The sequence below is a fragment of the Schistocerca nitens genome, chromosome 6 (genome assembly GCF_023898315.1).
Source record: "Schistocerca nitens isolate TAMUIC-IGC-003100 chromosome 6, iqSchNite1.1, whole genome shotgun sequence".
NCBI lineage: Eukaryota > Metazoa > Arthropoda > Insecta > Orthoptera > Acrididae > Schistocerca > Schistocerca nitens.
Window position 1 is genome coordinate 597,607,584 of NC_064619.1, and position 25,654 is coordinate 597,633,237.

Sequence of the window (25,654 nt, forward strand, 5' to 3'; positions counted from 1 at the left end):
TGCTGGAGGCTCTCACCTACGAGCTCGGGTTCCTCGTTGCCACTATGGATTTCCCTGTTCTTTAAGTGCTGCAAAATGTTTTATTATTCGACGGATAATGTGAAATTATCTTGAATCTTACAATCATGTTGTTGTTTCCACGGTTCTCTTCCATTGAAAAGCAGTGGCCCAAACCACTATTTGATTTCTAAAATTTTAGGTGCCGGACCTCCCCCCTCCCCCCCCCCCCATGCTATAATAATTCCAAGTTTCGGTTATTGACAATTGGAGACTAAGCTTACAATGAGAAATCATTTTTTTCACAAAGTGCTAGTCTGAAATTCGAGTTCCTAAACCATATTTCCTTATAATCAGAATAACAAAACCATAAGATTTAATGTAAGCAATAACTGCTACCGCCGGCCCTTATAGCTGTGTTACTTTGTACCCTAGTTCTGCTCGATACACGTCGCCAAAAATGAGTAGTCTCGGTGGCTATGGTGTACTGTTTTAATTGCTCTCAGCCGCAACGTTCAACCAGTCGTGTTGTAACTGCTCTGTGAACGTGTGTACACTACTAACTAATACAGTATTAAACGATGAAGGACGATGATGATATTCCTATCCCATTGGGTCATACCGTGTAAAAACACACACACACACACACACACACACACACACACACACACACACACAGACACAGTCTCTTGCCGCTCGCCTCCGTCCATCACATTACGTTTGTCGACCCACTGCCACAGTCGCTGTTGCTCGCGCTGCAGCAGACTATAGTTACGTTGCTATTTCACTGAGGTGACGTAAGTCATGGAATTAGTCCTAATATGTAGGGCGGCACCTCGACTTGCCACGGAAGTCCGCTCCGTGACTGCGAAAGTGTTGCTGGTGCATGATTTTATGCACGAATTGACTTCTCAGTTATGTTCCACAAATGTTGATAGGATTCACGTTGGCCGATCTGAGTGGACAAATCGTTCGTTCGAACTGTAGAGGATGTTATTCAGATCAGTCGCGGACAATTGTTGCCAGGTGACATGACGCGTGGTCATCCATAAAAATTCTACCGTTGTTTGGAAGTACGAATTCCACGAATGGCTGCAGATGGTCTGCAACTAGCCGAACACCACCATTTTCAGCATCGGTTCAGTTGGGCCAGAGGACCCAATCCATCCCATTTAAACATAATGGTGTGGACTATGGAGCTACCACCAGCTTGCACAGTGCCTTATTGACAACTTGGGTCCATGGCTTCGTGGTGGCTGCGGCACACTCAAACTCTACCGTCAGCTTCTACCAACTAAAATCGGGACTCACCTGATCAGGCCACGGTTTTCCAGTCATCTAGGGTTCAACCGATATGGTCACGAGCCCAGAAGAGGTGTTGCAGGCGATGTGCTGTTAGCAAAGGCATTCGCGTCGGTCGTCTGCTTCCATAGCACATTAACGCCAAATCTCACCGTACTGTTCTAACGGGTACGTTCGTCCTAAATTGATTCATGCGGTTATTTCACGCAGTGTTGCTTGTCTGTTAGCACTGACAACTGTACAACTGTATGCAAACGCCCCTGCTCTCGGTCGTTAAGTGGAGGTCGTCAGCAGCTGCGTTGTCCGTGGTGAGAGTAATGCCTGAAATGTGGTATTCTTGACCACTCTTGACACTTTGGATATCCGAATATTGAATCCCTTCAAGATTTCCGAGATGGAATGTCCCATCCGTCTAGCCCCGACCATCATTCCTCCCTCAGAGTATGTTTATTCCCGTCATGGAGTCACCTGAGTCCAAATGACAGCTCCGCCACTGCATTACCGTTTTAGACCTTGTGTAGGCGATAGTACCGCCGTCTGTATGTGTGTCTGTGTGGATATCGCTACCCTACCTCAGTGTATTTTAAGTGTCTGATGCCGACTTGTTGCAGCGAGTAAAAAAAAAAAATCCATGGGAGGTGCCAGAACTGCTTTTTCAGCGCTTTCTGGCCGAATTTAAGTCCTGGTGCCAACATTTGTGAACTAAACCACTAATACAAGACAGAAAAATTTCATTTAGTTAAAGGAAAGGGCATCGTAGTGATCTATCACATTAGTCTATTGGCTTCTGTCTCGGGTTCTTCGGCCGACGTTCATCTAATGATTTTTCTGACGTTTCGCCAGCACGAGTGGCTGGCATTGTCAAAGCTTCACCCTCCATTGCCGGTGGTGAACTGGAGCCGAGCTCGCGGCCGCAGACTATATGTACCTGGCGCGCCAACGTCCGAGGGCTTCTCCGCGGTCATTTCCGGTGCGGTTCTCCTCTTGCTACCTGCGACGGTCGTTCGCTGCAGTACGGGAAGCCAGGATCCGTTGACCTTAAGGCTTTCCTCTTTCTTGTTCAAACTGTTCGCGTGTTTTTGTATTTCTACAGCTTCTCTGAACAAGCGCGTGTGATAGTGGTTCTCTACAGCCAGAACTTCCGTGTCGGCGAATTTTATTACGTGTTCGGTCTCATTCAGTGCGTGTTCTGCCACGGCCGATTTCTCCACCTGCCCCAACCTGCAATGTCGCTTATGCTCCTTGATCCTGGTGTTAATGGATCGTCCAGTCATCCCGACATAAACTTTTCCGCATGTGCATGGTATGCGGTATATTCCCGACATTGCAAGTGGGTCTCTTTTCTCCTTCGCCGATCTAAGACACTCTTTGATCTTCCTTGTCGGTTTGAAGATCGTCTTTACGCCATGTTTGCGCAATATACGGCCGATTCTGTCCGTCACTCTGGGAATGTATGGCAGAAAGGCCGTACCCGACATTTCTTTTTCTGGTTCCTTACTTCGCCGAGTGTTTGGCTCAGTTACACTTCTAATATAATTTGTGGAGTACCCATTGCTCCTCAGGACTGTTTCCAGGTGTTGCATTTCTCGTTTGAGATGTTGCGGCTCACATATTCGTCCTGCTCTCGTTACGAGCGTACTAATCATGCCCCTTTTCTGGCTCGGGTGGTGGTTTGACAGTTTGTGCAGGTATCGGTCCGTGTGAGTCGGTTTTCGATACACGCTGTGTCCCAGGTTTTCGCCGTCCCTTGTGACCAGCACATCTAGAAATGGCAGTTTCTTGTCCTTTTCTACTTCCATGGTAAATGTTATGTTGGCATGGAGGCTGTTCAAGTGTCTTAGGAAGTCACCGAGCTGTTCTTCACCATGGCTCCACACCACGAAAGTATCATCGACGTACCTGTACCACACCTTAGGTTTGCAAGTCGCCGAGTCCAGTGCCTGTGCTTCGAATTGTTCCATGAAGAAGTTGGCCACCACTGGACTGAGAGGACTACCCATGGCGACGCCTTCCAGCTGTTCGTAGAAGTCGCCATTCCACGTGAAATAGCTCGTGGTGAGACATGCATGGAAGAGCTTTCTGATGTCTAGCGGGAAAATGGAACCGATGTGCTCCAGAGCGTCACTGAGTGGCACTTTCGTAAATAACGAAACAACATCAAAGCTGACCAGGATGTCGTTTGGTGCAAGTTTCAGTTTCTTCAGCTTCTCAATGAAATGTCCTGAGTCCTTAATGTATGTGTCGGTCTTCCCCACGTGTGGTTGGAGCAGAGAGGCCAAGTGTTTTGCCAGCTTATATGTCGGTGATCCAGGAGCGCTAACGATCGGTCTCAGTGGAACGTTGTTCTTATGGATCTTGGGTAATCCATACAGCCGAGGTGGTAGGGCCTCTGTGTTGCGCAGGTTTCTCTGTATGTCCGCCGGCAGAGAAGACGCCTTGATCAATCGATTCGTATTCCGTGTGATACGTTGCGTCGGATCTGCGCTTAGTTTTCGGTACGTCGTCGGATCTAATAGGTCTCGGATCTTTTGCTCATAATCTTCGGTCTTCATTACGACGGTCGCATTCCCCTTATCGGCAGGCAGTACCAATATACTCTTGTCGGCGTTGAGATTCTTAATGGCTTGTACCTCTTCTTTCTTCAGGTTGCAAGCTGGCGGTTTTGCTCGGCGCAGTATCCTGGCTGTTTCCGTGCGTATTTCCTCTGCCCTTTCACAAGGAAGGGCACGAATGGCTGCTTCGGTGTTGGCAGTGATGTCCTCCATAGGTATGGTTCTCGGGATGATAGCGAAATTCCCTCCTTTTTGAAGAACAGACACTTCCTCTTCGGTCAATTGTCGTTCAGTGAGGTTGACCACTGTGTGTGACATGTCGGGAGTCGCCTTGTCGGTCTGCTTCCGGCATCTTTCAAACTTTTTCTTCTGTCGCTCGGTGCAGCGCTCGAGTTCGTTCTGCATGCTCCTGTGAGTGATGCTGTCGATCTTGTCCCAGTCGTCTCGATGCATTCTGCTACTTAGTTGGTAGAAAATGTCCAGAAGTTCCTGATCCGTTCTTGCCAAGTCTCTCCGTGTTGTATGTATTCGCTCACGAAGAAAAGCTCGTTCCATTCTGTCGTAGATACGATGTGCTTGGGCGGTGGTGAATAGGCGCTTGCATCTCAAGAACTTCGGTGTAGCACATTCATCTCGGCACCGTGACAGAAAGGCGAGAGAGGACATCAGTCGCGCTTTCCTCTTCCGTCGTTGGTCAAGGCGTCGGTACAATCTGCAAATCTCCTCCCCGTAGAGGCGTAATACAAAATTGTTGAGGCTTTCGTGGCCACTTGTTGACAAACTGCCTATTGGCTTCTGTCTCGGGTTCTTCGGCCGACGTTCATCTAATGATTTTTCTGACGTTTCGCCAGCACGAGTGGCTGGCATTGTCAAAGCTTCACCCTCCATTGCCGGTGGTGAACTGGAGCCGAGCTCGCGGCCGCAGACTATATGTACCTGGCGCGCCAACGTCCGAGGGCTTCTCCGCGGTCATTTCCGGTGCGGTTCTCCTCTTGCTACCTGCGACGGTCGTTCGCTGCAGTACGGGAAGCCAGGATCCGTTGACCTTAAGGCTTTCCTCTTTCTTGTTCAAACTGTTCGCGTGTTTTTGTATTTCTACAGCTTCTCTGAACAAGCGCGTGTGATAGTGGTTCTCTACAGCCAGAACTTCCGTGTCGGCGAATTTTATTACGTGTTCGGTCTCATTCAGTGCGTGTTCTGCCACGGCCGATTTCTCCACCTGCCCCAACCTGCAATGTCGCTTATGCTCCTTGATCCTGGTGTTAATGGATCGTCCAGTCATCCCGACATAAACTTTTCCGCATGTGCATGGTATGCGGTATATTCCCGACATTGCAAGTGGGTCTCTCTTCTCCTTCGCCGATCTAAGACACTCTTTGATCTTCCTTGTCGGTTTGAAGATCGTCTTTACGCCATGTTTGCGCAATATACGGCCGATTCTGTCCGTCACTCTGGGAATGTATGGCAGAAAGGCCGTACCCGACATTTCTTTTTCTGGTTCCTTACTTCGCCGAGTGTTTGGCTCAGTTACACTTCTAATATAATTTGTGGAGTACCCATTGCTCCTCAGGACTGTTTCCAGGTGTTGCATTTCTCGTTTGAGATGTTGCGGCTCACATATTCGTCCTGCTCTCGTTACGAGCGTACTAATCATGCCCCTTTTCTGGCTCGGGTGGTGGTTTGACAGTTTGTGCAGGTATCGGTCCGTGTGAGTCGGTTTTCGATACACGCTGTGTCCCAGGTTTTCGCCGTCCCTTGTGACCAGCACATCTAGAAATGGCAGTTTCTTGTCCTTTTCTACTTCCATGGTAAATGTTATGTTGGCATGGAGGCTGTTCAAGTGTCTTAGGAAGTCACCGAGCTGTTCTTCACCATGGCTCCACACCACGAAAGTATCTTGAGATGCAAGCGCCTATTCACCACCGCCCAAGCACATCGTATCTACGACAGAATGGAACGAGCTTTTCTTCGTGAGCGAATACATACAACACGGAGAGACTTGGCAAGAACGGATCAGGAACTTCTGGACATTTTCTACCAACTAAGTAGCAGAATGCATCGAGACGACTGGGACAAGATCGACAGCATCACTCACAGGAGCATGCAGAACGAACTCGAGCGCTGCACCGAGCGACAGAAGAAAAAGTTTGAAAGATGCCGGAAGCAGACCGACAAGGCGACTCCCGACATGTCACACACAGTGGTCAACCTCACTGAACGACAATTGACCGAAGAGGAAGTGTCTGTTCTTCAAAAAGGAGGGAATTTCGCTATCATCCCGAGAACCATACCTATGGAGGACATCATTGCCAACACCGAAGCAGCCATTCGTGCCCTTCCTTGTGAAAGGGCAGAGGAAATACGCACGGAAACAGCCAGGATACTGCGCCGAGCAAAACCGCCAGCTTGCAACCTGAAGAAAGAAGAGGTACAAGCCATTAAGAATCTCAACGCCGACAAGAGTATATTGGTACTGCCTGCCGATAAGGGGAATGCGACCGTCGTAATGAAGACCGAAGATTATGAGCAAAAGATCCGAGACCTATTAGATCCGACGACGTACCGAAAACTAAGCGCAGATCCGACGCAACGTATCACACGGAATACGAATCGATTGATCAAGGCGTCTTCTCTGCCGGCGGACATACAGAGAAACCTACGCAACACAGAGGCCCTACCACCTCGGCTGTATGGATTACCCAAGATCCATAAGAACAACGTTCCACTGAGACCGATCGTTAGCGCTCCTGGATCACCGACATATAAGCTGGCAAAACACTTGGCCTCTCTGCTCCAACCACACGTGGGGAAGACCGACACATACATTAAGGACTCAGGACATTTCATTGAGAAGCTGAAGAAACTGAAACTTGCACCAAACGACATCCTGGTCAGCTTTGATGTTGTTTCGTTATTTACGAAAGTGCCACTCAGTGACGCTCTGGAGCACATCGGTTCCATTTTCCCGCTAGACATCAGAAAGCTCTTCCATGCATGTCTCACCACGAGCTATTTCACGTGGAATGGCGACTTCTACGAACAGCTGGAAGGCGTCGCCATGGGTAGTCCTCTCAGTCCAGTGGTGGCCAACTTCTTCATGGAACAATTCGAAGCACAGGCACTGGACTCGGCGACTTGCAAACCTAAGGTGTGGTACAGGTACGTCGATGATACTTTCGTGGTGTGGAGCCATGGTGAAGAACAGCTCGGTGACTTCCTAAGACACTTGAACAGCCTCCATGCCAACATAACATTTACCATGGAAGTAGAAAAGGACAAGAAACTGCCATTTCTAGATGTGCTGGTCACAAGGGACGGCGAAAACCTGGGACACAGCGTGTATCGAAAACCGACTCACACGGACCGATACCTGCACAAACTGTCAAACCACCACCCGAGCCAGAAAAGGGGCATGATTAGTACGCTCGTAACGAGAGCAGGACGAATATGTGAGCCGCAACATCTCAAACGAGAAATGCAACACCTGGAAACAGTCCTGAGGAGCAATGGGTACTCCACAAATTATATTAGAAGTGTAACTGAGCCAAACACTCGGCGAAGTAAGGAACCAGAAAAAGAAATGTCGGGTACGGCCTTTCTGCCATACATTCCCAGAGTGACGGACAGAATCGGCCGTATATTGCGCAAACATGGCGTAAAGACGATCTTCAAACCGACAAGGAAGATCAAAGAGTGTCTTAGATCGGCGAAGGAGAAAAGAGACCCACTTGCAATGTCGGGAATATACCGCATACCATGCACATGCGGAAAAGTTTATGTCGGGATGACTGGACGATCCATTAACACCAGGATCAAGGAGCATAAGCGACATTGCAGGTTGGGGCAGGTGGAGAAATCGGCCGTGGCAGAACACGCACTGAATGAGACCGAACACGTAATAAAATTCGCCGACACGGAAGTTCTGGCTGTAGAGAACCACTATCACACGCGCTTGTTCAGAGAAGCTGTAGAAATACAAAAACACGCGAACAGTTTGAACAAGAAAGAGGAAAGCCTTAAGGTCAACGGATCCTGGCTTCCCGTACTGCAGCGAACGACCGTCGCAGGTAGCAAGAGGAGAACCGCACCGGAAATGACCGCGGAGAAGCCCTCGGACGTTGGCGCGCCAGGTACATATAGTCTGCGGCCACGAGCTCGGCTCCAGTTCACCACCGGCAATGGAGGGTGAAGCTTTGACAATGCCAGCCACTCGTGCTGGCGAAACGTCAGAAAAATCATTAGATGAACGTCGGCCGAAGAACCCGAGACAGAAGCCAATAGGCAGTTTGTCAACAAGTGGCCACGAAAGCCTCAACAATTTTGTATTACGCCTCTACGGGGAGGAGATTTGCAGATTGTACCGACGCCTTGACCAACGACGGAAGAGGAAAGCGCGACTGATGTCCTCTCTCGCCTTTCTGTCACGGTGCCGAGATGAATGTGCTACACCGAAGTTCTTGAGATGCAAGCGCCTATTCACCACCGCCCAAGCACATCGTATCTACGACAGAATGGAACGAGCTTTTCTTCGTGAGCGAATACATACAACACGGAGAGACTTGGCAAGAACGGATCAGGAACTTCTGGACATTTTCTACCAACTAAGTAGCAGAATGCATCGAGACGACTGGGACAAGATCGACAGCATCACTCACAGGAGCATGCAGAACGAACTCGAGCGCTGCACCGAGCGACAGAAGAAAAAGTTTGAAAGATGCCGGAAGCAGACCGACAAGGCGACTCCCGACATGTCACACACAGTGGTCAACCTCACTGAACGACAATTGACCGAAGAGGAAGTGTCTGTTCTTCAAAAAGGAGGGAATTTCGCTATCATCCCGAGAACCATACCTATGGAGGACATCATTGCCAACACCGAAGCAGCCATTCGTGCCCTTCCTTGTGAAAGGGCAGAGGAAATACGCACGGAAACAGCCAGGATACTGCGCCGAGCAAAACCGCCAGCTTGCAACCTGAAGAAAGAAGAGGTACAAGCCATTAAGAATCTCAACGCCGACAAGAGTATATTGGTACTGCCTGCCGATAAGGGGAATGCGACCGTCGTAATGAAGACCGAAGATTATGAGCAAAAGATCCGAGACCTATTAGATCCGACGACGTACCGAAAACTAAGCGCAGATCCGACGCAACGTATCACACGGAATACGAATCGATTGATCAAGGCGTCTTCTCTGCCGGCGGACATACAGAGAAACCTACGCAACACAGAGGCCCTACCACCTCGGCTGTATGGATTACCCAAGATCCATAAGAACAACGTTCCACTGAGACCGATCGTTAGCGCTCCTGGATCACCGACATATAAGCTGGCAAAACACTTGGCCTCTCTGCTCCAACCACACGTGGGGAAGACCGACACATACATTAAGGACTCAGGACATTTCATTGAGAAGCTGAAGAAACTGAAACTTGCACCAAACGACATCCTGGTCAGCTTTGATGTTGTTTCGTTATTTACGAAAGTGCCACTCAGTGACGCTCTGGAGCACATCGGTTCCATTTTCCCGCTAGACATCAGAAAGCTCTTCCATGCATGTCTCACCACGAGCTATTTCACGTGGAATGGCGACTTCTACGAACAGCTGGAAGGCGTCGCCATGGGTAGTCCTCTCAGTCCAGTGGTGGCCAACTTCTTCATGGAACAATTCGAAGCACAGGCACTGGACTCGGCGACTTGCAAACCTAAGGTGTGGTACAGGTACGTCGATGATACTTTCGTGGTGTGGAGCCATGGTGAAGAACAGCTCGGTGACTTCCTAAGACACTTGAACAGCCTCCATGCCAACATAACATTTACCATGGAAGTAGAAAAGGACAAGAAACTGCCATTTCTAGATGTGCTGGTCACAAGGGACGGCGAAAACCTGGGACACAGCGTGTATCGAAAACCGACTCACACGGACCGATACCTGCACAAACTGTCAAACCACCACCCGAGCCAGAAAAGGGGCATGATTAGTACGCTCGTAACGAGAGCAGGACGAATATGTGAGCCGCAACATCTCAAACGAGAAATGCAACACCTGGAAACAGTCCTGAGGAGCAATGGGTACTCCACAAATTATATTAGAAGTGTAACTGAGCCAAACACTCGGCGAAGTAAGGAACCAGAAAAAGAAATGTCGGGTACGGCCTTTCTGCCATACATTCCCAGAGTGACGGACAGAATCGGCCGTATATTGCGCAAACATGGCGTAAAGACGATCTTCAAACCGACAAGGAAGATCAAAGAGTGTCTTAGATCGGCGAAGGAGAAGAGAGACCCACTTGCAATGTCGGGAATATACCGCATACCATGCACATGCGGAAAAGTTTATGTCGGGATGACTGGACGATCCATTAACACCAGGATCAAGGAGCATAAGCGACATTGCAGGTTGGGGCAGGTGGAGAAATCGGCCGTGGCAGAACACGCACTGAATGAGACCGAACACGTAATAAAATTCGCCGACACGGAAGTTCTGGCTGTAGAGAACCACTATCACACGCGCTTGTTCAGAGAAGCTGTAGAAATACAAAAACACGCGAACAGTTTGAACAAGAAAGAGGAAAGCCTTAAGGTCAACGGATCCTGGCTTCCCGTACTGCAGCGAACGACCGTCGCAGGTAGCAAGAGGAGAACCGCACCGGAAATGACCGCGGAGAAGCCCTCGGACGTTGGCGCGCCAGGTACATATAGTCTGCGGCCGCGAGCTCGGCTCCAGTTCACCACCGGCAATGGAGGGTGAAGCTTTGACAATGCCAGCCACTCGTGCTGGCGAAACGTCAGAAAAATCATTAGATGAACGTCGGCCGAAGAACCCGAGACAGAAGCCAATAGGCAGTTTGTCAACAAGTGGCCACGAAAGCCTCAACAATTTTGTATCACATTAGTGGTTTCCATTCCATGCTTCGCGTAGGGCGAAACACATTTCATCAAGAAGAGCTCCACACCTAATCACACGTTCCACGGACTGCATTGAGCTGCATTTGAAGCGAGACACAAATCATTAATTTACAATAAACATTTCCCGTTTCTAAGATTGTCTTCGCTTATAATATTTATAACATGGAGAGAAATTCAACTCTTTATGAGGGCAGCCACAAGGATCAATTATTGTGGCGAAGTTAATATGACAAAATCAGAAAGAGCTCCGAAGTTTAAATCGTATATTAGATATAATCGGAGGACAGCTTGTTCCAGAGGCGGGAAGTGGAAATGGACAAAGAACTGAATGGACCAAGAACATTAGATAGTCTAAATTTATAATGCGGTTATCATAGGTTTTTGATGAATGATTCGCTCTACTAATAGGAATGCAAGTTGAAAAACTGCTTGCCGGCCGGAGTGGCCGAGCGGTTGAAGGCGCTACAGTCTGGAACCGCACGACCGCTACGGTCGCAGGTTCGAATCCTGCCTCGGGCATGGATGTGTGTGATGTCCTTAGGTTAGTTAGGTTTAAGTAGTTTTAAGTTCTAGGGGACTTATGACCACAGATGTCAAGTCCCATAGTGCTCAGAGCCATTTGAACCATTTTGAAAAACTGCTTAAGGCACAGCTGTTCGTCAGTACACTCTCAGGGTAAGTAAAAATTTTATATACTTACAGAATCGGACATGTGAAAGGTGCAGATTACATTTCCTGTTGCAAATCAAACCATCGGGAGCTCTTGCACCTCCTGCTGCTTTGCATAAAATGAAGGCACTAGAAGTTCTGCAGAACGTATAATTGTACAAGTCTGTCTCTAATTGGCGTGGCTGTGTTATGTATAACCTATCTGGACAGTCACGTGAAGACGATTGCATGCAACTTTCTTTTTTAGTTTTTTTAAATAAATTTTATTTCTCTACCATTCTTGTCGACTGTTGGAGAAATTATTTACTGTCCAGTTTAGCGTTGTGTTATGAGTGTACATAGCAATGTCACACCAATAATGTGGCAATAATGTAGACTTGGTATGTACTTGTTGCAGAACGTTGCTTGGCATGGCGTATGAATTTGTTTGTTAAAATATCATGCGGTGATTGTTGTTTAAAATTGGATATTAATGTAAACTATTTAAATATAACATTGTGGTAATTGCTTAGTCTTGTACTTTAGGGTCAGTATTTGTGGAAATATCAGGTTTTTGTAAACAGCAGGCGCGTGGTTAAAAAATGTACCATACTTTTCTGCTAATTGCATTAATTCAGACAGAAAATGTGAAGGGACCATTTTGACCTCCTAATTATGGAATTATACTGGCTACCATTTGTAAGCAGGATAAAATCCTGTCACACTCAATTCGGCTAGAGGAGTTCTTGGAATAAAGTTACCCGCCATTTTGTAGAATGTTCCCTGACGTCATTAAATTATACACTCTAATGTCAGTGTCTTATCTGATAAATTATGGTAATATTCACCGCCATTGTTAAATAGGATAACGGTATTTCTGGCGCTCCACCCACGCATTTATTCTAGTAATAAAAGTGGGAGGGGAGATGAGAGCTTGATTCTTATTGGTACAGAGTGAAAGGGGGCGTTTCTTAGGGATGCACGAATCTTCTGCAAACAGTCGTAGGGGAGAGCGTTGTACGTAGAGGGTAGTGTACCTAGGAATGCAAGATGAATCGTAGTCAATACTTCAGTCTAGTGACTAATTTTAGACTCTCATGAAGGAACACGCACTGAAGATGGACAAAAGCACCTTCCACTATTTTCTAAAGTTGTTTTTATTGTTACACACGACTTTGTGTTTTGTGCAGCGTTTGTAAATGTTTCGCGTTCTACATACGTAAGTGCTCTGTTGTATAATAAAGCTGTTTGGAATATATTTTTAATTCTTCAGGTATAGCGTTTTATGGTGCGTAAAATGCTATATATGTGTAGAACTATTGATATAGCGTGTGGATAAGTTACTAAACCGAACTTCGTCGCTGGCTCACACTCGAGTACCTAGAAACAAAATAAAGTCTTTTATCGCCGACATGTGATAGTCCCCCCCTCCCCCCCCCCCCCCATGAACCATGGACCTAGCCGTTGATGGGGAGGCTTGCGTGCCTCAGCGATACAAATGGCCGTACCGTAGGTGCAACCACAACGGAGGGGTATCTGTTAAGAGGCTAGACAAACGTGTGGTTCCTGAAGAGGGGCAGCAACCTTTTCAGTAGTTGCAGGGGCAACAGTCTGGATGATTGACTGATCTGGCCGTCTAACAATAACCAAAACGGCCTTGCTGTGTTGGTACTGCGAACGGCTGAAAGCAAGGGGAAACTACAGCCGTAATTTTTCCCGAGGGCACGCAGCTTCACTGTATGGTTAAATGATGATGGCGTCCTCTTGGGTAAAATATTCCGGAGGTAAAATACTCCCCATTCGGATCTCCGGGCGGGGACTACTCAGGAGGACGTCGTTATCAGGAGAAAGAAAACTGGCATTCTACGGATCGGAGCGTGGAATGTCAGATCCCTTAATCGGGTAGGTAGGTTAGAAAATTTAAAAAGGGAAATGGATAGGTTAAAGTTAGATATAGTGGAAATTAGTGAAGTTCGGTGGCAGGAGGAACAAGACTTTTGGTCAGGTGAATACAGGGTTATAAACACACAATCAAACAGGGGTACTACAAACAGCATAGTGAACACATTATTGTGGACAAGATAGACAAGACGCCCACGCCTACTACAGTTGTACAAGTTTATATGCCAACTAGCTCTGCAGATGATGAAGAAATTGATGAAATGTATGATGAGATAAAAGAAATTATTCAGGTAGTGAAGGGAGACGAAAATTTAATAGTCACGGGTGACTGGAATTCGAGTTCAGGAAGAGGGAGAGAAGGACACACAGTAGGTGAATATGGATTGGGGGTAAGAAATGAAAGAGGAAGCCGTCTGTTAGAGTTTTTCACAAAGCATAACTTAATCATAGCTAACACTTGGTTCAAGCATCATGAAAGAAGGTTGTATACATGGAAGAATCCTGGAGATACTAAAAGGTATCAGATTGGTAAAAAGACGAGGTCTAGTAGAAATCCTTGGGTAACACAGGAAATATTGAATTTAATTGATGAAAGGAGAAAATATAAAAATGCAGTAAATGAAGCAGGCAAAAAGGAATACAAACGTCTCAAAAATGAGATCGACAGGAAGTGCAAAATGGCTAAGCGGGGATGGCTAGAGAACAAATGTATGGATGTAGAGGCTTATCTCACTAGGGGTAAGATAGATACTGCCTACAGGAAAATTAAAGAGACCATTGGAGAAAAGAGAACCACTTGTATGAATATCAAGAGCTCAGATGGAAACCCAGTCCTAACCAAAGAAGGGAAAGCAGAAAGGTGGGAGGGGTATATAGAGGGTCTATATAAGGGCGATATACTTGAGGACAATATTATAGAAATGGAAGAGAATGTAGATGATGATGAAATGGGAGATATGATACTGCGTGAAGACTTTGTCTGAGCACTGAAAGACCTGAGTCGAAACAAGGCCCCAGGAGTAGACAACATTCCATTAGAACTACTGACAGCCTTGGGAGAGCCAGTCCTGACAAAACTCTACCATCTGATGAGCAAGATGTATGAGACAGGCGAAATACCCTCAGACTTCAAGAAGAATATAATAATTCCAATCCCAAAGAAAGCAGGTGCTGACAGATGTGAAAATTACCGAACTATCAGTTTAATAAGTCACAGCTGCAAAATACTAACACGAATTCTTTACAGACGAATGGAAAAACTGGAAGAAGCCGACATCGGGGAAGATCAGTTCGGATTCCGTAGAAATATTGGAACACGTGAGGCAATACTGACCTTACGACTTATCTTAGAAGAAAGAGTAAGGAAAGGCAAACCTACGTTTCTAGCATTTGTATACTTAGAGAATGCTTTTGACAATGTTGACTGGAATACTCTCTTTCAAATTCTAAAGGTGGCAGGGGTAAAATACAGGGAGCGAAAGGCAATTTACAGAAACCAGATGGCAGTTATAAAAGTCGAGGGGCATGAAAGGGAAGTAGCGGTTGGTAAGGGAGTGAGACAGGGTTGTAGCCTCTCCCCGATGTTATTCAATCTGTGCCGGCCGCGGTGGTCTAGCGGTTCTAGGCGCTCAGTCCGGAACCGCGGGACTGCTACGGTCGCAGGTTCGAATCCTGCCTCGGGCATGGATGTGTGTGATGTCCTTAGGTTAGTTAGGTTTAAGTAGTTCTGAGTTCTAGGGGACTGATGACCACAGATGTTAAGTCCCACAGTGCTCAGAGCCATTTTTTATTCAATCTGTATATTGAGCAAGCAGAAAAGGAAGCAAAAGAAAAATTCGGAGTAGGTATTAAAATCAATGGAGAAGAAATAAAAACTTTGAGGTTCGCCGATGACATTGTAATTCTATCAGAGACAGGAAAGGACTTGGAAGAGCAGTTGAACGGAATGGACAGTGTCTTGAAAGGAGGATATAAGATGAACATCAACAAAAGCAAAACGAGGATAATGGAACGTAGTCGAATTAAGTCGGGTGATGCTGAGGGAATTAGATTAGGAAATGAGACACTTAAAGTAGTAAAGGAGTTTTGCTGTTTGCGGAGCACAATAACTGATGATGGTCGAAGTAGAGAGGATATAAAATGTAGACTGGCAATGGCAAGGAAAGCGTTTCTGAAGAAGGGAAATTTGCTAACATCGAGTATTGATTTAAGTGTCAGGAAGTCGTTTCTGAAAGTATTTGTATGGAGTGTAGCCATGTATGGAAGTGAAACATGGACAATAAATAGTTTGGACAGGAGAATAGAAGCTTTCGAAATGTGGTGCTACAGAATGCTGAAGATTAGATGGGTAGGTCACATAACTAATGAGGAGATATTGAATAGAATTGGGGAGAAGAGGAGTTTGTGGCACAACTTGACGAGAAGAAGGGACCGGTTGGTAGGACATGTTCTGAGGCATCAAGGGATCACAAATTTAGCATTGGAGGGCAGCGTGGAGGGTAAAAATCGTAGAGGGAGACCAAGACATGAATACACTAAGCGGATTCAGAAGGATGTAGGTCGCAGTATATACTGGGAGATGAAGAAACTTGCACAGGATAGGGTAGCATGGAGATCTGAATCAAACCAGTCTCAGGACGGAAGACAACAACAACAACAACAACAACATGTAATAGTTGCAAATGGACCGAGTTTCATTATTGTCTTAACAATTTTACGTGTCTTGAAAATGGATATCTGTGTTAGTTTCCAATAGCTTCAGTTTCAGAATGTATTCAACTTGCATCTGCCTTTTTTCAATACTTCTGATTAATGGGGTTTCATTTACGGATATAGGAGTGTATAGGAGTAAAAACGTTTGAGAGAGACGATTAAATACAATACTGACAATATTTTCCCGATTGCAACGCTTTTAAATTTCAACAGAATATCTGTTCCTGGGTACATGGCGATGCTGTAGCTTGGAACTTGTTTTCATTTTTGGAAAAACGTTAATTTTCCGGAGTAATTTTTGTAATTTCGGAAAGTGTCTCCAGCATATAAAAATGAACGGCTTCATTTAAAAATTAAGGAAGAAAGTATACTAAACTTTTTTACAGGGCTAGAGGCTAGAGGCGAAAGTCTGAGAAGTGTCCCAAGCACCAACATCTCCTGTGCGCAATCACTACACGCCATTCCATCTTAAGCGAACAGGGTCATTACGGTGCAGGAAAGCAGGAACTCGAAATGCAACTAGGTAATCAGAAAATCGATCATACATACCCACCTATGTTCCATTAACGTTTAATGAATCCACTTGTTATGGAAACGTAATGCTCCGAACCGCACGCATAAACATGAAGAAACGCTTTATTTATTTATTTTTTGTTGAAAAGCACAGAACGACGAACTGCTATGATGTTCATACAAATTATAAAAATGAATTACGTATGTATCTTCGTATATGTGTATGTATGATCCACATCTCCTCCTAAACCACTGGGCTGATTTCAACCCAACTTGGCACGCATATCGTTTACTGTCTGGAAAAATCTTTGTGGGGGGGATAAGAACTACCCACCTATCAAAGGGACAGGGGTGGAGGTGAGAAAGCAGCGTAGCTCACGACGCAGTGATACTCATAATTCAGCCATCCAGTATTTGAGAATGAGTGCAGTTACAAACTTGAAACAAACTTAATTTCAAACCGTTGCGAAACTTTTTCTCGCTGACGACCCCCCCCCCCCCCCAACCGACGAATGGAAAAATATTTATCGAATTCTACATTTTCGCTGTTCATGTTGTAAAATTGCCGCATGAAGGACGACGTTTTAATTTATTACTTCTTTACTACTAAATCTATTCCTAATAAATTTCGCAGACAGTAGGCACATATACCTCTGGATATACCTGCAACATTGTGTCGCTGTACAGCACATAATTCGGCAGACATTACGTCATAAACACTGAGCTGCATGAAAATGAAACAGCTAGACATACAGGTGAAAAATGTGTACAAATAAGCGCGAAAATTGGTGAGTATGTGTGAAATATGTTAGACATGTGTGTACGCGTGCACAGACACGGGTAAAAAGCTCATCCATATCCCCTGGGACGATTTCAGTCTAATTTGGTAAACACATTAGTTACAGATTAAAACTGTGTGCCAGACCGAGACTCGAACTCGGGACCTTTGCCTTTCGCGGGCAAGTGCTCTACCACTTGCCCACGAAAGGTAAAGGTTCCGAGTTCGATTCTCGGTCCGGCACACAGTTTTAATCTGCCAGGAAGATTCATAACAGCGCACACTCCGCTGCAGAGTGAAAATCTCATTCTGGAAACATTAGTTACAGTCTGGAAAGAAATGTTGTTGAGGTACAAACTCCATCCTCCTACTGGGGTGAGTGTGATACGTGGACGGAGAAGGGAGGACGAAGAGATGAACAGACAGCTAGGGGGAAGGAGGAGATTGGAACAAACAGGAGTAGGAGGAGACGTACAGATAAAGCGGAGAGGTGGAGATAGACAGAGGGACGAAACAGGAGGAGATGGGCAGGGAGAAGATGAGATAGGCAGAGAGATGGGGAGAAGATGAACAGAGGCTAAGAAGGAAATGGACAGGGAAAGGAAAGAAGAGGGATTCACAGAAAGAGGGTCGAGAAGCAGATGGACACAGGAAGGAAAGAGGAGGAAATGAACAGGAAGAGGGGGGGGAGGGGGTGGACAGAGGAGAGGAAGAGATGGACAAAGCAACGAGGGAAGAGGAGTTGGAATTAGAGGGGGAGGAGCGGATTAACACACAAAAACACACACACACACACACACACACACACACACACACACACACACACACACACACACACACAGAGAGAGAGAGAGAGAGAGAGAGAGAGAGAGAGAGAGAGATGGAGGACTGGAGATGGCGGGACGGTGAAGGCGACATAGACTAATAGAAGACTGGAGTAAATATCTATTTGGGCAACGCCAGGTACCCAGCTAGCTTTTTGTACTTTGAAAAGACCAAATACTAGATTAGATTTCTGACAAACTCCACAAACCTTTCCTTTCCTTTATTAAACTCAGTACGAAAGTTCCTTTTCAGTTATTTGTTGCAGCCTACGACTAGTTACAGTGTGGAGGAGTGGACGGAACAGCAATAGACCATGTACGGCAGGTGTTAATATGTGGAGGCAAAATTAAATTTATTCACCATTCGTTCATAACACTTCGTATATATATTGTAGCATCCGGAAGTGGAAATTTGTAATGGAAAAACTTTCAATGAGCTTGAAGAACGCTGCTGACCTTTAACTTTTACATCCTTCTGTCAACGCTCTGACAGACGTATTAATTAACCCGAGGCAAAATGTATATAATGTTAGTAATATTACGATCTCAGTAAGAAAAATGAATCCCTGAATAAAAAGATAAATCTAGTAGATTTTATGTTGATCTGGTCAAACGTAGTGCACATATTTTTTCTCAAAGGCTCTTAGAGATTTCATGAATTAATGGAACAGGTACGGCCCAAAGCTGAGAAAAAAAAAACGTATTAACTGCTGTTCCTGTTGAAAGGTAGGCTAACTGCAGTGTTACAGTTTCTAGCTAAAGCAGATTCACAACCAACTGGAGTAAAAATTATTTTTGAAAGTAGTAGGCAATATTTAAGAATCAGCTTCATCCTGTAAAAATAAGAAAGAAAACGCAGCTTAACTACAGACTGATGCTCTTACTCATAAAAGGACCGGCGGGTGTGGCCGAGCGGTTCTAGGCGCTTCAGACTGGAACCGCGCGACCGCTACGGTCGCAGGTTCGAATCCTGCCTCGACGTGGATGTGTGTGATGTCCTTCCGTTAGTTAGGTTTCAGTAGTTCTAAGTTCTAATGGACTGATGTCCTCAGATGTTAAGTCCCATAGTGCTCAGAGCCATTTGAACTAATAAAAGGCTAGTACGAAAAAACTTAATTTCAGCTTCGGTTTAGAAATTGTTTAAACATCACGTTTAGCATAGGCTTTCGCATGACCTGCCGTTTCCTATAACGTTTCTGTTGATGTCTCCAACATTAAGGACAGAAATGCCTTAGACCAGGCCTGATACTCTTGCAACAACATTCACCAAGACTCACGCACTGTGTTCATAGAGCTCGCATTCCGACTTAAGCCATGCTTCAGATCTACAGCCACAATGAGTTGGCAACACTCTCGATTTAACCTGGCACAGTGCGCCGTATCTCATTCGCTTACACAACTCGCACAAGTGATGTCTGATCTTCGACAGGCGTTACGTCAACCATCGACCCGAGAAAGCCGTGGAAAGAATTCCAACGGAGTGATGTCATACGAGAGTGGAGGCCACGTCATTTAATTGTGTGACAGCCGACTGTTGGGGTACATCTTCCGGCAGCGCTCGGCCGCATACGCGTATCGCTTGTTTAGTCTGTGCAGCGGTCCTTTGAGTTAAGAGTGCGTTGCTGCTCCTGTGTCTTCAAGAGTTGCAAGATCTCAGGTATCCTTTTACTGCGATTTCTACTTGCGCTGATAACCGAAGCTTTAATTTTTATAGAAAGGCGACGTTCTGTCGCACGACAAGTTAGTGATCTTGTTTTTGTTACATACCCTAATTTATACCCCGCAAGCCTCAGAGTTCTTTGCAGAGTATTGTCACTTCCTACTTCTCCTGTACCGGTCACGAATGGTCCTCAGGAACAAAGATTTCCGCTAATCCTCTGTGTGAGCTCGAATCTGATATTACTTTCACTATCTTCACGCGAGATATTTGTGGGACGAAGCAGTACATTGGTTGCATCTTCTAGGAAAGTAAACTCTCGAAATGTTAACAGTAAACCACATTGTGGTGTACAGTGCCACTCTTGTAGCGTCTGCCACTTGAACTGGCTGTGCACCTCCAGTGCTTCGCGCTTACTGACTGAAGCACTGAAAAAAATCGCTGTTCTTCCTTGGATACTCTCTATCTCCTCTACCAGTCCTATCTGTTACAGACGTCAGTCTGACGATCAATCCCTGTATATAATAGGAAAAGTCTTCATTGACTTACTGAGTCATCATCGTGCAGCCCAAATCGCTAAGGATAAAACTTGAAATTTGGAGAGGGTGTTGATATAATACTGTAGGCATAGTTCAAGAAGGAATTTTTCGAAATTCCACCCCTAAGTGGGCTGAAATAGGGGATGAAAGGTTTTTTTAAAAATATCTCATTATTAAAACAGTTTTGAAGTTAGAACGACGAAAATTGGTGTTTAGTTTCTCGATCAGACATAAAATATACGTGTCCAAGTGTTTTTGGAAATTTCTCCCCAAAAGGGTGAAATAGTGGGTGTAAGTTTTTACTGAAATAATTCATTTTGAAAGCATTTTTGAAGCTGAATCTATAAACACTTTTATTTGCCTTCTCGGTTAGGATGAAAGGTTCTATGGAAATATCACGACTCTCAGAATCCAGCTACCAGACTCGCTTTTTGGTCAGAAGTACATTCAGAAAAGACAATGCTTTTATGGCATTAATTAGCACGAAAAGTTTAGGTGGTGTTGCAGCTTGAGAACTAAATCTAAGAAAGCTATTTAACAGATACCACGCCAAGTCAGCTTTGTCAGGATTGCATATAAAAAGAAATGGGTCATTAATACATTAATATTTCAGTAGGCCTAATATACATTTATAAAATTATTTTTCTTGTAATTATTACGCAAACTAATCATTACTGATGACAAAATTGGTGCTACGTTTAGATTCCATGTACAGGAATATCGTCTCAGATGACCAACCGAGAGAGGTGGCGTAGTGGTTAGCACACTGGACTTGCATTCGGGAGGAAGACGATTTAAACCTGCGTCCGCCTATTCAGATTTAGAATTTCCGTGATTTCCCTATATCGCTCCAGGCAAATGCTGGGATGGTTCCTAAAGGCCTCGATGTCGACGGGACTTAATCCCAGTCTTCCTTCCTTCTTTTTTTCTATGGCAAGGTACACTCTTTCTTGGTTTTTGATTTGTATATGGACAATGTGCGTAAGAATATATAAATTCCATTAAATCAAAAAGGTGCAAATCTGATACGTAGAACTGCTTTATTATATTTTAACACCATGAATGCAGCTTAGTTTGTGTAGACTAGATCCACTGTTTACAAAGCGTGTATTTAGACGTGAGTAGTGGGCGTAACAGTATGAAAATTCGATCAAAGCAAAACAAAAAAAAGTGCGCAGACCATGCAGCCTAGAACGCTCGGCGGCACCGGCCGGCTCAGGATTATGGTACAGTCAAAGTTGGGACCCAGAATGAAAAATGGTTATCATAGCACAAGAAAAACTGAATACGTACTCGGCAGAGTTACGGAGGGAATTAGATTTTCACTTATCTGGCACCTTCAAAGAAATTTAAATCAAAACATCGACATACTCGCGCTTTTTTACGAGTAACACTACTTCCCCAGTGCAGTGAGCTGTCTTGGCTATAAAATGGGGGCACACCTGCGTTTTGGAATTTATAGGCTAAAGTCCCTGATGCTGTGTCAAAAATCCAGAAGATTCGCCAGCCCTAGTAAATCATATTTAATATCATATAGCTGAATAGCATACGTGGGAGAGATAAGATTTTTCCAGCGGGATATGATTTCTGTGGGTGGTTTTGTTCTTGGGGAAGGGAGGGGATGGGGGGGGGGAGGGAGGGATATTATGTTACTTTACATGGCATAATGCGTTGTACTACATAATACGGTTACTAATACCAACAAGTAAAAAGACGTGAATAATGTCAAGATGTTTTGATTTAAATGCCTTTGAAGCTCCCAGATAAGTCGAAAAGCTAGATCCCTTCTTCCACATCACTAACTCTTCCCAGTACATATTCGCCTTGTTTGTGCATTTTTCATTCTGCGAGGTATTGGTCGAAACAGGGTACTTTTCGTTACCTTCTTAGTGAATGGAAATCACTGCCTGAGAATAGGCTATTTTCCTATGTTAAGCATATGGTTCGGATTGTTGTTTTCCGGATTGATTATAACATATAAATCGCATTTACGGTCAATATTCTCACCAAATATGTTATTTTTATGTAATTAAAGCTTAAAAATCATTAAATATTAAGATTAAGTCACGTGTTCAAAAACATCGTTATTGGCTGATGCTCTGGTGACGTCACAGGCTAGGAGTAAGACGATGCTATATGTGTGTTAAGGAGCGGTAGCTGAAGTCACGAGGTTACGTACTTTTTCTGCAAACATTTTAGCTATGTATTGATGGAAAACGCAATTACAACATTCAAGTAACAATTGGAAGGAATTTTGTGTACGCTGATAGCGGAAGCCTAGCCAGAGTTGATGCGTCTATGCTCAACCAATTTAGAGCAGCGATATGTGCAACGATGGAAATTCTTTTTCCTGCTCCATGCAACGTCATTAAATTCGCTCAAAACTAAGGAATTGTAGAACTTTTGCAAATGAGTCCGTATATTGTAAATAAATTGTCGATCAGTCACAAGCTACGACCATAGGCACAATAAGTTATTCATGAAAAACCTTATTGATTTCCTCTGTCGAAGATACTCGTCAAGGAGACTCCATGTGGCAGGTGTTCGGTGGCGCAACAAATAGCGCATCCGACTGCAGTTTAAAAGGACACATGGACGATTCCTGGAAGTGTCACATATTTTTAAAAGTCTTAGACGAAATACGAAAATAGCGTTAGGAAGAATTGATGACGTAGTTGTTTCGATTGTGGGATTTATTATATATAGCTGCACATTAGCGTCAGTTTTGACAAGAGAGGACAAATGCATTCACTTTACGAACAAACAATTCATTTTTTCGGAAAGCAGTGCTAGTATTGAACATGTCATCATACTCCCAGAGTACAACTAGGTGTAGGACGATGAAGTTATACAGAGATATATAAAGCGTGTACAACATGCAGGTGACAAACGTAAGGGGTGTGATGTTGGCCTAGAGTAAACTAACATTAGCGTCTAAAGCAAACTGATTTAATCTTTATGTAAGATGATGAAACAACAATTTAAACAATAAGGGAGAAGATAAACACATTGCTTCTAATAAAGTAAGAAATGTGTGGTCACATTAACTAGGAAATATGTTTCTCAACGTGACGTGTCTGAACAGCGAATGCAAACGTAAGCGCAGGTAAACTGCAAGAAAAACACAATAACATTCAGTTTCTGATCAGTGTGGTGGAATTTTGTAAATGTGATACGGTTGTCATAAGAGAGGACTGTCTAGTCGTTTAACAAATAAGTTAATAATTTTCTTTCAGGGTAGAACAGCTGTGGACATTGTCTTAAAAAATTCGACGGTCAGCCGCTCTAACAGTTACATTAACGAATAATTGAGATGCAGTTTGGTCAAACGACAGTTTTCATTAGGTATTTAATATCGTTGAATGACGCACTCATTCGCTGTGAAACGTCCCCTTTTAACAATTTTTACACGACTGTGCTTAACCTGACACACAATATTTATAGCGCAACGCAATCTGACTTTCAAAATTCTCTACAAGAGAATGGCCCTGACTAACTTTAACCTGTACTTTTCAGAAATCACTTACCTCACAAAAATCTTGGTTACTCCCACTACTGCAATACAGCAAGCGCCACTACTGCCAGCTAAATAAAAGATTCAAACTATGGAAGGCACTAACTACTGATAGGGATAGTTAGCAAATGAAAGATATTAATAGAGAACAAACAATGTATTTACCTTGATATCATGACAAATTACAAAACTCCGCCATCTCTCTCCCCACATCCACCACTGCTGGCGGCTCACCTCCAACTGTGCAACGTTACGCGCTGTTCACAGCCAGCTGCCTAACACTACAATGGTTGAGTATTACAACAATGCAAAGCAGCCACAGACTGCACACGGCACAGCCGGTGTTTTTCATACTGAGGTGGCGTTACCAATAAAAAAACCTAAACAGCCTACTTACATAGCCCCCATGCTCCCCACAAAAAATTTTACAAATTTTGTTGGGCAGTGGGCAACACATATTTGTTAAAATTTTAATCGTAATTACAATAACAAAGAAATCAAATGCACACACTTATTGATACAATGTTGGTCAAAAGCTAAAATTTTCTCACAGTCCATAAAGACAGTCCTGATCATTCATCACATTGCACTGTTTTTCTCAAAGTCTGAGCAGTAAAAGACAATGCACACAGACGTAGTGGATTTCCATGCAGTCTTGAAGAAGTAGTGTTGTCCTTCCAACGGAAAGACAGTGCTGACTCTTGACATGCTGACAGGTAATGGGCCACAACAGAGTAAACCCACAGCAGAGTCAGTCGAAGTTTTGAAGAGTATTGTTTGGTAGGTCATCACAGAGCAGACCCACTGTAGTCCTTGTAGAGATTACGGTATTGGTGGGCCACCAGAGGTGCAGACCCACTGTAGTCCTTGTAGAGATGGCTAGCAGCCATCTGTTATGACTGTGCAGGTACACAATCACCATTGAAGAGTCTTGCGGATAATATAGCAAGTCCATAACCACCACTTGTGCACTCACAAAGTTTTTGGAATTGTCCTTAGAACCAGCAATGCTGTTATCCAGTCCCTTGCTGAATTATTAACACACGTGCAAACACTAACAGTCCCTACTTGTCACATATTGTCCATATATTATGACCAACAAAAACGTGTGCAGTGAAATGTAACTTACAAGTTACTTAATTTGATGACCTGGTGTCAATTACAATTTTATAACATAAGAATACAATTACAAAGATACAGAAAACATCATTAAAAACATAATAGTACAGATAACATTCGGAGTAATAGGGGCTTTACAAAAGAATAGAAATAAACATATACATCAGTGTTACAAAAATAATGACATAAGTACATACATAAAAGATCAGAATAACTCTTGAAATATCAACTTCCACATGAGCATTAAAACAAAACAGAACAAATACTGTTTAAACATGTTTACAAAGTAAATAACATGGTATTAGAAAAATTCTACAACATAGGTCTTATCAGATAAACAACTAAAGACAGGAAGTACACAAATACACAAGGGAACACAAACACATAGTGGGATAACACAAGGAAAGGACAGGGTTTCTTTTACTGCAGTATCTTGCGAACAAAACTTTTTTTGTTCTTGGAGATCTCCCTTCGTTCCTCATTATTTCCAAAAGTCCTATCTGTACCTCTTTTCTGTATTCCAACCATAATTCTTTCAAAATAAATATGGCTCATTGTACAATACTCATTTAGGCCCAAATCTTTTTTTTATATACCTTGTCAATGCATTGCTTCCAATTCATCATAGTTAGTTTCTTATATAGTCTACCCCCTCTTAAGCTAACTTAAATCTACTGAGCTCAGATATAT

The 25,654-nt window shown here is 44.2% G+C and overlaps 1 protein-coding gene across 3 annotated transcripts in view; it reads left to right on the forward strand.

Annotated features, from left to right (window-relative positions):
- LOC126262624 (monocarboxylate transporter 1-like) overlaps positions 1-25,654 on the forward strand; it is a 171,123-nt gene that overhangs the window by 23,486 nt on the left and 121,983 nt on the right. The window contains exon 1 of one of the 3 annotated variants that reach the window (XM_049959382.1): positions 19,705-19,792. The exons of the other annotated variants lie outside the window; for them this stretch is intronic. The gene's annotated coding sequence lies outside the window, so the exon portion shown is untranslated. Of the gene's footprint in view, positions 1-19,704; positions 19,793-25,654 lie in introns of those variants that run through there. 3 annotated transcript variants of the gene reach the window in all.